The sequence below is a fragment of the Macaca thibetana genome, chromosome 10 (assembly GCF_024542745.1).
Source record: "Macaca thibetana thibetana isolate TM-01 chromosome 10, ASM2454274v1, whole genome shotgun sequence".
In the NCBI taxonomy this organism is placed as follows: Eukaryota; Metazoa; Chordata; class Mammalia; order Primates; family Cercopithecidae; genus Macaca; species Macaca thibetana.
Window position 1 is genome coordinate 32,122,271 of NC_065587.1, and position 13,231 is coordinate 32,135,501.

The 13,231-nt window shown below is 62.1% G+C and overlaps 1 protein-coding gene across 1 annotated transcript in view; it reads left to right on the top strand.

Moving 5' to 3' along the window:
• The first annotated feature begins 455 nt into the window (after positions 1–455).
• The window catches only part of CLDN5 (claudin 5), a 224,577-nt gene continuing 211,801 nt past the window's right edge, over positions 456–13,231 (top strand). Inside the window, exon 1 of the mRNA XM_050746330.1 lies at positions 456–467. The gene's annotated coding sequence lies outside the window, so the exon portion shown is untranslated. The remainder of the gene's footprint in view (positions 468–13,231) is intronic.

Genomic DNA, 13,231 nt, shown 5'->3' on the forward strand with positions numbered 1-13,231 from the left:
GGGCGAGCCAAGGCTGGGGGGAGGTTTGACTGAAGGGAACACAGGCCCAGGCTGAGGTGGCCCTTGCTGCGTGCCTTGAGCTCTGCTACACCTGCCCAGTGGCCCCCACAGCTGCCCATACCTCTAGACCGGGCCGATTCAGAGGCTTCCGGTCCTGATGCTGGCCACCTGTGGGGGTTGAAGGACACCCAGCTCCCCAGTCTGAGGCCTGCTGCAGCACGGGCCACCCAGCGGCTGGCTGGCCGAAGAGGAAGGGGCAGCTGCGGCCAGGCCTCTGACCCTCCGGCTCGTCTGGCCAAGAGGAAGCTTCTGAGACCCCCGCTTCCTGGACCTCTGAGTGGGCTGAGGCCCCACTTCCGCCCAGAGCCCCCAGCCCTGCTGTCAGCCTCTCCAATCCCAGTGCTGAAGCCCCACACAACCCCCAAGCTACGTGTTTCCTGCTGCAGGGGGTGGTGGTCGAGGGGGCAGTGACCAGGACACTCACCCAGATCTGGGGTCGGCAGGAAGCCCCATTGAATAGGGTGGGTGAGGACTGAGCCAAGTGGCCTCCCCTGGGGATGGGGCTGCCCACGGAGCCGGGTAATGACCTCGGCTAGGAGGGCCCATCGGATCCAGGCTAGCCCGCTGGTCCAAGGCCAGCCCTGCAGGGCTGTAGCCAAAAGCGTGCTTTGATGCAGTCATTCAGCTTCCGGGGGTGGGCTGGGGATGGCTCAGGCCCGCAGGCCTCATGGAGATGGGCGGTGGGGCAGCAGGTGGTGCCCAAGTGGAACCTATCTGAAGGAGGCTCTGTGGCGCTGGGGAAGGCTGGGCATGGGGGCAGAGAGGGTTGTGCCTCCCTCTGACCAGGGTTGTAGGGCAACAGAAGTGGGGCCCCAGGGGGAGGTTCTCAGGTCCTGGGGTCCAGGAGGTTCCGACTGTGCCTCCCAGGCTGGGTGAGGCCGAGAGAGACACCTCGGCCTCTCCATGCCGTAGGGACAGGAAGTCTGGGGTCTAGCCCAGGCTGGCAGACTGGGGGCAGAACCAAGGCCCATGCAGGGCAGGAAGTGGCCCTAGACTCCAGCGGGGGTGGGGTGGCCTCCCAGGAGCCATTTCCTCCCTGGAAACATCCTGCCTGGGCAGCAGGAGGGAAGAGGGCTCCAGCCCCGGCTGGGCAGGAAGGGCCTGGGGCTCAGCATCCCCTCGGGCAGGGCTCTGGGAGTTCCCAGGAGGGAATGACCTCATGGCACGTCTGAGCCTCTGGAGCTGAAAAGCTGGGCTGGGCCTCCCGCCAGCCCCCCACCCAACCTGTCCCCTTGTGCTGGCCTCCCTAGAGTTTCTGGTGCCATCAGTCCCATCATCCTGAGGCCAGGAACTCAAAGCCAGGACCAGCCTGTTTCCCGTATGAAGCATGGCCAGCGCCCGTGCCTCCCAGCCAGCACATGGCCAATGGATGAGAGGACAAGGCCTGGAGGGAGGGGCCCTGCAGGCCGTGAGCAACCCACGGAGTCAGCCCAGCTGCCCCTGCTTGGGCCTGGAGGGGGTCAGAGGCTCAGCTCCCACCCCTGTGGCCTAAATATAACCTGAGCAGGCGCCTGGCCGGGAATAGAGACCTCTGTCAGTTCCCAGCAGGTGCTAGTGGGAAGAAGGTCAGCATGATTGGCAGGGGTGCCGGTGAGCGAGCAGCCAGACTTGGGTCATGTGAGTGTCCGGTGGCACGGTCTGAGGGTGGGGCAGTGTGTCCTCACAGGACAGCTGGGTGCCCGGCCTGCCCTGCTCGAGGCAGCCCTGGCCCCTGCCCTTGCCTGTGCCCACGACTGAATGTGCTGCCAGGCCCCAGGAAGGGGGGCCAGTCCACCACTGGCAGCGTGACTGAGCCCTTGTGCATGGGTGCAACACTAACCGATGTCCCTCTGTCCCTTGTCCCGGCAGGGCTCTTCCGTCGCCTCCACCCTCAGGCCCCATCTTGCTCTGCATGCTGGTCCTTGCCCCACCCCTCCCACAAAAAAAAAAAAAAAAAAACTTACAAAACTCTCTTCAACTAGCCCAGCTGATGGCGCTTAATCCAGTGTCCTCTGGAGTCCCCTCTGGCCCTCAACTCCTGTCCCTGCCTCTAGCTCCCCAACTGACCGTCAGGTGAGGCCCCCTTGAGCCTCACATCACTGGGCCCAGGGCTTCGAGAACAGCAGGTGGCTGGCCCAGGTGGAGTCCCTGCCCCCTCCCATCCTCAGCTGCCCTCCCCAGCCTCTCAGGTGGCATCCTAGGCCCCAGGTCCCCTGGCCTGTTTGGGCGCCCAATGTCACATCCCTCTGCCGGCCACCCTTGTTCATGGTTCTGACCAGCTGGCCATGCTGCCGTCACCCTAAAGCATAGCCTTCTCTCCCTATCCTTTCTGCCAAGAGGAAATGTCATGCTAAGAATCTGCAAATACACTGGAAAATACCAAGCAGACCCGGGAGAGATGGACCCTTCCCAGGTTCCAGCGGTGGCCCCTGCAAGGGTCCTGAGGCAGGAAGAGCGACTGCTGGGGAGGAGAGGCCTGTGTGAGGCACTGCCGGCTGCAGTGCTTGGCCTGACCCTTAGAGAGGGAATGGGGAGGGCTGGAGGAGGGGAGGGTGAAGGGCGACGAGGTTGAGGCACCCAGCCGCCCCTGGACCCCACTGAGGTGTGTGCTGATTGAATAAGCAGGTGTTTGTCCAGCCCCTATGATGTGCCCACCACTGTGCCCACTGTGAAACACGTCACCATCTCAGGGGACAGAATTCCAGAGCCTTAGGCTCCAGAAGGGAGTCTTGGGTCCAGGGACTCTGGACAGAACCTTGGGGAATTCGTCCTACCCGGCCAGCCTGCCGTGCCTTCTGGCACCACTTGCACACCCCTAGTGATGACAAGCCCACTCCCCAGAGGCAGCCTGTGGCGTCGGGACAGCTGGCATTGCGGTGCTCACTTTGCAGGCTGGTGGGTGGAAATCCCCCTCCACTGAGGGATGCACAGGGCCATCGTGGGGTGCCTGGTGGGACAGGCCTTGAACTCAGGGTTGGATGGGCCTATCACTCCTGGCCTGACCCTCAGGGCCCTGCCGGGGCAGAACCCCAGCTCCAAGGCCCTGCCCACCCTGGTCCACTAGACATATGAGTCTGCAGCGTGGGCTTGTTTGCTCTCTGTCTAGTTTTTCTGGTTTGGAGCCTGGACGCCCAAGCTGGGCCTGGGGGCTGGGGATGGGCAGAGGGGGGCTGTGGGTAGGGGCTGGGCCTAGTGCGAGGTCATCCCTGGGCCTGGCCTCACTGCCACCTCCTGCCCTCGCCTGCCCTTGCTTGTGGAAAGGTGGGTGAGCTCCATCCTGGGGTGCTGGGGGACATCGCACGGGCTTCCATGGACTTCGAGGAGGGGGCCTGGTTTTGAGCCTGTCTACCTCCAGCCTCTGGCCGGGTCACAGGCCTGGGAGGGGCCCCATGGGAGATTCTGTGGTCAGAGGGTCTGGGGTTGAGGATGGGACAGGTTTCTGGTAATCCATAGCCTTAGTTCTCGGCCGTTGACCTTCCTCAGAGAGGCCTAGGAAGTGGGCTCTGTGTGCCTGGGATGCTGCCTAAGGCTGGGAGGGGGCAGGGACTCCACTCAGGCCACCCCAGTGCCGTGGGCTCAAAAGGACCTCACTTGACAGGTGGGGAGCCAGAGCCTGGGACAGGGGTTGAGGGTCAGTGTGGACTGGAGAGGACAGACAGCAGGTGGTGGCCAGCACTCAGGCCCCAGGCACAGGGAGCCTCCACTCACACGGTGGCGTCCTGCCCCCCATTCAAATCCTGGCTCCTCCACTTGGTCTGGTGAGGCCCTAACCTCACTCTGCCTCTGGAGGTGACAGACGGGGGTCTTGTGGCCTTCCTCCCCACTCTGGCCCCCCATGTTCCACTGACCACCTCTTCTCTCCACTTAATCCTAACTAAGTGCCTGGATACCCTCTCCTTTCCTTGCCTCCAAATCTGCCATCTGTCATTTCCCAAGACACATGTGGGGAAACTGAGGCCCAAAGGATGAAAGAAAATGCTGAGTGAAAGCAATGGGGGCTTGGGTGGAGCTGTGGGCAGGGGTGTCATGGGGCCTTGGAAGCAGCAGTAGGCCCCCTGGGAGCACTGGTTCCCCAGGCAACCTGGCTTCAGCCCCCGCTGGGCACATTTCCCCAGGCCCCACAGCCTGGCAGGAGTCTACCCACAGCAGCAGCCTGGCTTCCGGGCCTGGTGAGACGCTAGACCAAGGGTCTGTGGATGGCATCTGGGCCCCTAAAGTGGGAAGTGGGGCTGCAGAGGCCCAGGGTAGGTACCACCCCTAGCTCTCCTACCAGCTGCCCTTCCTCTGGGCAGCTCAGGACACCCGGGCTCAACACCTGCCCAACATTTACCATCTCCATTTCAGAGCTGGGGAAACTGAGTCGGCGTGACGTCATGTGTCTGTCCTCACAGCATGAATCCAAGACTGTCCAGAGAGGTGAGTGGCAGGGCCAGGCCTAGGACTCCCTGAGGCGGGGGCTGGTGGGTTTCCTGGGGGCAATGGACAAGGAATTCCCCCGTCAGGGGAGGGCTGCTGAGTGCCTGAGCTGGAGTTAGGAAGTGGGGAGCATTCCTGGGCTCACGATTTAGGCAGGTTTCCAGTGGGTTTCAAGGGTGCACAGGAGTCCACCAGGGCAGTAGGACCAGTGAAGAGCAGACCAAAGTCAGGTGGTGACACCCTCCAAGGCCCCATGGGACAGCCAGGGCTCCAGGTGAGTGGACAGTGCCTGGAGGCGGGACATGGCCAAGCTGGACTCACGCTCAGGTCTGCCCGAACCCGAACAGCTGGCCAGAGCTCCATCACTACTCCAGACTGAGGCAGGAGGGCCTCAGGGGGTGGTGAGGAAGAGTCCACACAGCCAGGCCAGCTGTAGGCTCTCTGGAAGCACTGTTGCCACCCTGGCCCTTGGTTTCCCCATCTGTAAAATGGCAGAGATGGTCCAGAGGAGGCTTGTCAGCTGGTGGGCGGGAGCTCAGCCCAGCCCCACCAGCTGAGTGCAGACCAGGGCCTTGGTGCCGAGTGTTTGGAAGGCTGGGCTGGCTAGTGGGGTCCTTAGGATGGCCTGTCCTGGGAGAACCTGGAGAACATCTCTCCCCTACACCCCCACATTCCCAGCTGGGCCCGGCTGGCCCTGCCTCTGAAACATTTGTTAGAGATAAGGCCTTCATTCCTAAGGCCTTAATTCCTCACTGCCCAACAGAGCCCCTGCCTCCCTACTCTGCTGTCTCCGACCTAGTCACCCCTCCACTTGTGATGCTCCAGCCCTCAAGGGCCCCCAGGAGGTTCCCAGAAGGAGGATGGCACCACTGAGTCCCAGTGTGGGTCCTGGAGCCTGGAACTCATGCCCCTGAGCCCAGGCCAGCTTCACTCAGCCTCAGCTGAGCGTCAGGCTGCTCTGTGGTCCAGGCGATGGGAAGTCCTTTCTATATATAGAGAAAGAAACCCTATCATGGCCGGGTGCCGTGGCTCACGCCTGTAATCCCAGCACTCTGGGAAGCTGAGGAGGGAGGATCACCCGAGGCCAGGAGTTTGAGACCAACCTGGGCAACATCGCAAGATCCCGTCTACAGAATATAAAAAATAAATTAGCCAGGCATGGTGGTGTGTGTCTGTGGTCCCGGTTACTCAGGAGGCTGAGGTAGGAGGATCCCTTGAGCCCAGTGGTTCAAGGCGGCAGTGAGCTGGGATTGTGCCACTGCTCTCCAGCCTGGGTGACAGAGCGAGATCCTATCTGTTGCGGTTCCAAGCACAGGAAGCCTGTGGCACCCCAGGCAGACATCGCCAATGGGTCCCAGATCTCCTGTCCTCCCAGACAGGAAGCTTCTGGTGTCAGCTCTGAGCTCCAGGAGGCTCCTGCCAGTGGCTCAAAAGCAGCACCTGGACACACCCACCCTGCTAGTGGTGGGAAAGGGAGTATCCCTGGGCTCTGGGTCAGGCAAAGCCAGCCCTAGAGGGGTTCACGGCTCCCATTGGGCCTCCTCTGGTGCTGGCAGCCAAGAGAGGGACAAGCAGAGCGGAGAGCCAACACCGGGGCCCCCACCCTCAGGTTTCGGGAACCTCAAGGTGCCCAAGGGGTTCCAGCCTTGCCCCCGCCTCCTGTCACCAGAAACTGCAGTCCAGGGAGGGGCAGGATTGGTTCAGGGGAGGGGTCCTCTCCTCCCTGCTGGCCCTGCCCCCACAAGGCCCGGGCGGGCGCCGAGGCCCAGCTCGGGCTCCAGAAACATTTGCTTTAAGTCTTAAAATATCAGGTTCCCGCATCACGGGGCTTCCCTCGGGGCCCGCTGGGCAGGCGGGAGGGATTTTAGGAGTAAGAAGAATCCCACTCTGGCCCCCACCCCGCCAGCAGCTCTGCCAGCCCTCGGCCTCAGCTGAAGCGAGCCAAATGCTTGTGGGGTGGCTGGCTGGGCACCCACTCTCCTGCTTCGGAGGAGCCCCCAGTTGGCCTGGCCTCTTCAGGGTCCCTTCGCCCTGCTCAGAACATTGGACAGGTGGTGGCCAGGCCCCAGTGGCCTTGGTTCTCACCCAGAGCTCAGACTTGCTGCCATAGGACCATGGATACTGTCAGCCAAGGACAGTTCAGATGGGGAAACTGAGGCATTGGGAAGGAGGCCTCCTTGAAGAGTGAGCCTTTTGCTCCTGGGGGCGGAAGTGTGCACCCCAACTCTGGTGTCCGGCCTTGTGCCAGATGGGGGCATCAGGAGTCTTATAAAGAGAATGACACCAGCTGGGTGTAGGGCCCAATATTTGGGGAGGGGTCCTGGGGCAGGACACTTGCATGGGGTCTTGAAGGTTAAATACGAGTTTTAGGATGGCCCTGGTGCAAAGGCTCCCTTGATAGGAGGAGCAGCCACAGCAGAGGCCTGGAGGTCGTGGACTGGGGCCAGGCTCACGGTGTATAAGGGAGGCCCTGGTCCACCAACACAGGCCCAGGGAGGAGGTGGGCTTGGGTGTTGGGTGAGGGGGTTGGGCCTCGGGGTGATTCCAATGCTCAGAGCAGGCTTTGGGACCTGTTGCACATGGGATTTGGGGAGACAGGAGAGCACTCCCTGCTTGCGGGCTCTGCCACTCAGCTCAAAGGCGGATCTCTCCTACCTCTGCTGCCCAGGGACCACTGACTGGAGGAAGATATGGCCCCACGCCCCCTCACTCCCTCCCAGGCAGACCACCGGCCTCGGCCCCAGGGACAGGCCCCGATGCAGAGTGGGAATTGGAGCCGGGCAGCAACAGCTGGGCCCACTGGTGCATCCCCCGCCAGGGGCCCCTGCCTCCGTTCCCAGGCCCCCGAACCAGCCCGTTCCCAGGCTGCACCCCACCCCCGAAAACACACTGCCTGGGATGTGGGCAGAGGAAGCTTCCAGGGGACCACTGGCTGGGAGGTCTCGCCTGTCCCCTGGCTACCGGGACGCAGGACCAGCCACCCACAGGACCTCAAGAGGCCCCACCTCTGTCCCTCGTGCTTGTGTTCATGGGCACTTTCCCTGCAGGAATACACACTCCAGAGTGGGGTCGTGGGAACTGGCAGCGCTCGTGCCCCCTGTCCAGCGGGGACCATGTCAGGGGGCAGGACCCCAGCAATTCTTGGAGCAGTTTCGCACGGATCTGTCTGTGTGGAATCATGTTGTTTGGGGGCTGCTGAACCTTCTCGGCAGCACGCGTGGGCTCTCTGCTTGCTTCCTTGGGAGCAGGTGCCCGCACCCTGCTGGCAGACAGTTGGGGTTGCTAACTTCTTTCTGTGGCCAGCAAGGCTGTGCTGAGGCCAAGAGTGCCTGTGTGGCCACCTGGTGCCCTCTGGAGAGACCCACCCAGGTGCCCACCCCAGGATTCTGGGATGTCTGACCATCTGGCTGCCTGTCTGTGCCCAGGGCCCCCCACACCCTGTGCTGGGGTGAATCTCCCATTTTACATGTGGGGAAACCAAGGCCATGGGCGACCCCTGAGGAGTGGCAGGGGCATCTTGTGGCTCAATAGCCGTGGCTGCAAGTGACACGGAGACATGGGGGAGGGGCACGGATGGATGCCTAAGACCCACACTGTCTGGGCCGTTCCCCTTCGTGTCCAGGGTTGTAGAAGGTAGGACTGGGATGGCTCCCTCAACCCCAAAGAACCAGGCGCCGTGTCCCAAGGATCTGAGGTCGCTGGAGCCCCCGAAACCCGAGCCAGTGGCTGGCCCTGGGAATGGGCGTCTGACCCCTCTGCGGCCTCCGGGATCCCAGAGAAAATCCTCGAGGCCGAGTTAATACCACGACCAATTTTTATTTCAACAAAGTTAATTCTCAACAATGTGATACTAAGGGAGAGGGATTTTCCTGCTTTTGGGGAGGGAGTGGGGGTCCTGACATGGCGCCGCCCCTCCCCACCCCCTACAGCTGTCCTCGCTACAGGGCAGGAGTGGGCCTGGAGGGTGCAGTGGGGAATGGAGCAGTGTCTCTCCTAGAGGCGACCCCAGATCCCCATGGAGGGCTGCCTCTTCCATCTAGCCTGAATGCCCTCCCTCTACACAAGCTCCTTCCCAACCCCTGAGATGGGCCAAGGGACCTCGAAGCACCCCCACCTCTCCTTATCTCCTCTCTGAGGGCCAGGTCTGACTCCTGTCTATGACCTGGGCACGCAGGGGTTGATGGGGAAGTTGTGCTAAGGAATGCATGAGCCCCAGTCCCTAGTGGACCCCTGACCACTCCCTGTGGTAGCCGGCCAGGATTCAAACTGGGAAGGAGCAAGGGCCCAGTGGCACAGAGCAACCTTCCAGGCACCTCAGCCCACCTGGGGAGCCCCAAGGGAGTAGAAGGGGAGACTGGAGGAGGAGGGGCACTCAGGTTTGACCTCAATGACCTCCCAGCTGAGCCCATGGCCGGACCCGGAAGCCACTCCTCCTGCTTGGATAATCGATGGTCGGGAGGGTCCCGAGCCTGTCAGAAATTCCTGCTGACAATGACCACATGGGCTGTCTCACAGGGCTAGGCCCTGCCCGGGCCACCGGGCCACCTCTCTCAGTCCTGGCCCACTCCATCACCTTAGCCTCGGCCCCTCTGGCCTCAGGTGGGCACTCACTATTCCCTACTGGACAGAGGGGATGCAGGCCCCAGGCAAAGTATGCCCCCTCCCTGCTGGGCCTGTGCCTTCCCACCACCCTGCAAACCCGAGCACTGCCCAGGGCCTGCCACCCTGAGTGATGCAGGCGTGGCTCCTATGGGCATAGCCAGGGGATCCCATGATGGGGGGACAGACGGGTGGACGGGAGAGCCGTTTCCAGCAAAGGAACCAGAGTGTGCAAAGGTTGAGGGTGCCTCACTCGGAGGGCACTGCCAGAGGGCAGGGGTGAGGCCCAAGGGCACCTCCGACAGGCCAAAGTCAAACCAGATGGGCTGAGGGCCCTGGGGGGCGGGCGGGCCATTCGTCACCGTTATCTGCCTCGCCGCCGAAATCACAAACACATTTTTAAGTGAAGGACTGACTGCCACTGGCCTGCGGGCCCTGATGCCGCCCAGCTGTGGCCATATCGGGGGCGGGAGTGGTGCAGGAGGGAGGGGTGCCTGCTGCCTCAGGACCCACCCCACCAGGCTGTGTACTGGGGCTGCCTGGGGGGAACAGAGGGGCTCCAGGTGGGGGATGTACTTTCCGAATGGGCCAGTGGCTCAGTGGTCATTCCACAGGATGGGGCTGGGGGCAGAGACCCAGGCAAAGACAGAAATAGGGGCAATGATAAAGAGAGACAGAGATGGGTGCAGTGGGCCCGGTACTTGTCATCAAAGACCCTCCCAGTGTGTACAGCACCAAGCCATCCAAGCTGCAAGGCACGGTCCAGTCTCATTGTGGCTGTGTCTGGCCTGTGGGATGTGGACAGGGCTATGGGAGACTCCAGGTGACCCGTGGCTCCCCGTCTCTCGGGGTGCAGGTGAGGGTGGGGCCGGCACTCCATGTGGCCATTGCTCTGTGAGCATAATGCAGGTCCTGCCTGGCACCCGGCAGCCCCCTCGACCCGGCACCCTGGACCCCTGGGCAGGTCCTCAGGGGTGGGGGGCGCCAGGAGAAATGGCCTGTGACGGGGTGGGCGTCCAGGGCGGGAAAGCAAACAGTGTCAGCGGCTAATGAGCGGGAACCGGGCCTGGGGCTGAGGGCCGGGGAGGGGCATGGCCATCGCTCATCCTGACAGCGGGCGGTGAGGGGGGGCCAGGGCCGAGATGGGAGGGAGCTTGAGAGCCGACAGAGGGTCCCCTGGAGACCCGACCCTGCACACAGACAGACCGACGGACGGAGGGGAGGCAGCCAGGTCCCAGCCCCCAGCTGTGGCCCTGATGGGACCAGCTTGCCAACTTGCTCCATCAGCTCCCTGTTGAGCCTTCAGCCCGAGGCCCCACCTCCAGACTTTGCAGGACAAAGAAGGCTCAACAGGGAGGGGTGCGCCTAGGACCCCCCTTATTGCATACTAGGAATCCAGGATCTTGAGGCTTTGTTATTCTACCCATGTGGTCTGGGACCTCTGCTCTCCCTGGGCCTCAGTTTCCCCATCTTTACAACGCAGAGGAGGGCAGGTGAGCTCTGGGGGGCTCTCTGCTCTGATGTGACAGCATTTCCGCTCCTCCTCCCTGTGTGCAGATCCAGCTGCCCTCGAGGCCCCCACCCTTTCCGACAGTCCTCCCCAAATCTCAATGCTCCCAGCAGGCCCAGTGGCAGTGGGTGGCTGAATCAGCACCTGAGGGGAGCCACCCGCACACCTGCTCTCCCTGGGGTGTCCAGGTTGTTCCCTCTTTCATAGGTGGGAAGATGAGGAGCAGACTGGAAGGGGGCATGGAGGCTGGGACATTAGGCTGGGCTCTGGGCCTCCATGTCTCTGGCAGGTGGGCAGCCACTGTGCCCCCAGCCCTCACACAGGCAGAGCGGCCTCACCTCTCATTGCCCCAAGCACCCTGAAATTGCAGGGTTTCTGAGCAAGACGAGACCTTGGGAGCACTTCTGAGCCCTCCTGGCCCAGCCCCTGCCCCCATGGCCCCACAACAGCGCAGTGCAGTGGACTGGAGGTTTTTGCCTGAGAGGTATCCCGGCCCCTGTCCTGCCTCAGCCAGGAAGGGGGTGCAGCCATAAATTCACACCGCCAGCCGCCCGCGGGATAAATGTGTCATCGACTGCGCGATTTATGAGCACACCCCTGGCCCTAAAGGCAGAGAAAATAAGCCTCTGTGTACACATGGTGCAGCGGGCAGGGCCAAGCTGCTACGAGGGGCACACGGCGGGGAGGCGGGGCAAGAGGTGTGAGGACACACTCATGGGGGCATGGGACACAGACAGCGAGGTGGGACTGTACATCTCTGGCACATCCACACACACACAGCGATGGGACTGGCACACTTAGAAGGTGGCCCAGCATGCCTGGGGCCACTCTGCAGGCTTGCCACCCGGAAGCCGAGTGGTTTGCATTGAGGGTGACCCACTGTGGGGCTGTGATGTTTCCCAGGGAAGGAGACCCTCCGATGCTTGCTGTGCATGTACCCACGTGAGCAGGTTCTCGCCCATCCCAGAAGGCCCAGGAGGACACTGGCAGGGAGGGGCCCTAGGGCTACTGCATGGGGAGTCAGAGGCAGAGCTGGTACCACATGACATAGGGAAGTGCATCGGAAGATGGGGCACACGGGAACAAGGGCTGGGGCTGGGGATGCCTTGGCTCTGCTTGGGGTCCCACCTGCTCCGAGGCTTGACTGGCCTTGTCCCAGAGGCCAGGGGACCCAGGTGGTCTCTGAGCACATCCAGACACCAGCGCAAAGGGAGCAAGGCCATGCATCCCCAAACGCTCACAGGCCTGCCATCACACCTGTGCACTGCAGGCTTGTGGCTCCATTGGTGTCAACAAAACTCCAGCCCCAGTCACCTGCTAGGGCCAATTCCAGGTACAGCAGCCCACACCTGAGAGAACACGGGGAGGACTGTGGAGGATTCTGGGAGCACTCAGGGAGGATGTGGAGAGGATCCAGGAAGGACTGGGAGGACTCCAGGAAACAACCTGGGGAGGATTCGGGGAGCACTTGGGAAGATTCAGGGAGGGCTCTGGGAGGATTCAGGGAAGACCCAGGGGGACTTATAACAGCAGGATTGAGCCTAGCCAGGACTTGGGAGGTCTGTGGAGTCTTCCAGTTGGCCTTGCCAGACGATCACCCTTCTGCTGGTGATCTGAGGATGCTCTCCGTGCTCCAGCTGGTCCTCCTGCTGGCCTTGCCACAAGACTCAAGGGTGTGACCCTCTGGGACAACTCCTGTTAGCAGTGACTCCTTGGCCCACAGAGAATGGGCTGACTGATATCCCAGTGACATCCACGGCAGCACAGGGCATCTGGCACCCCTAGGGAGAAAAGGCCAGATCACTCAGATCACTGACCCCTAGACTACGGACCCTGAGCAGGCACCTGTGAGAGACCTGCTGACCTGGGACCCCCAGAGCAGGGACCCAGAGCAGGACTCTCCAGGCTCAGAACCCCAGACCAGGGACTTATAGACTAGCATTCCACAGACCAGGGATTTCCATACCAGAGAGTCCCATGCCAAGGACCCCAGGACAGGGGATGCCCAAGTGAGGCATTTAGTGCCAAGAGAGGCCCTGGGCTCCCACAAACAGGTCCATCCCCACTTTTGCCACAAAGAAAGTCAGTGGTCTCCCACGCCCCTCAGCATGGACGCCTGGAACCTGCTTGGTCTCAGAGTGGCCAGGTCCCTGGCCTCACGTACTGCTCTGGGCACTGGTGCCTCCTGGTCCTAGCCCCCAGGCTACTCTCCTGGAGGAAGCCAGTGCAGTCGGTGCCGAGCGAGCACCTTCAGTGGGCAATAAGGGCACGCTGGGCATGCTGGGACAGGCGGCTATCGGGGGCTCCTGCCCTCCCCAGCCCTGCTCAGACAGCAGCCCCTTCCTCGGCGTTTACAAACATCTTTAAATAAACAAAGCATAGAGAAAAGCAACCCCCCCAAATACAAATCACATCAAAATAGATTTTGAAGCAGACACCGGGGCAGAGCTCGGCCCTGGATCTGCCCATAAGCACCTCCTTGAAGCCCCAGCCCAGCCTGGGATCCCCTGAGTGGCAGGTACAGCTGCCACATGGTGAAGGGCCGAAGCCTTGGTCTGCACTTCGGGCTGACGCTGCCCTGGGACCCTCACCCCTGGCTCACTGGACCCCCAGCCCTAGACTGAGGCTTTTCTCCCAGGAGTGGGCGCCCTGATTCTGTCAATGTGG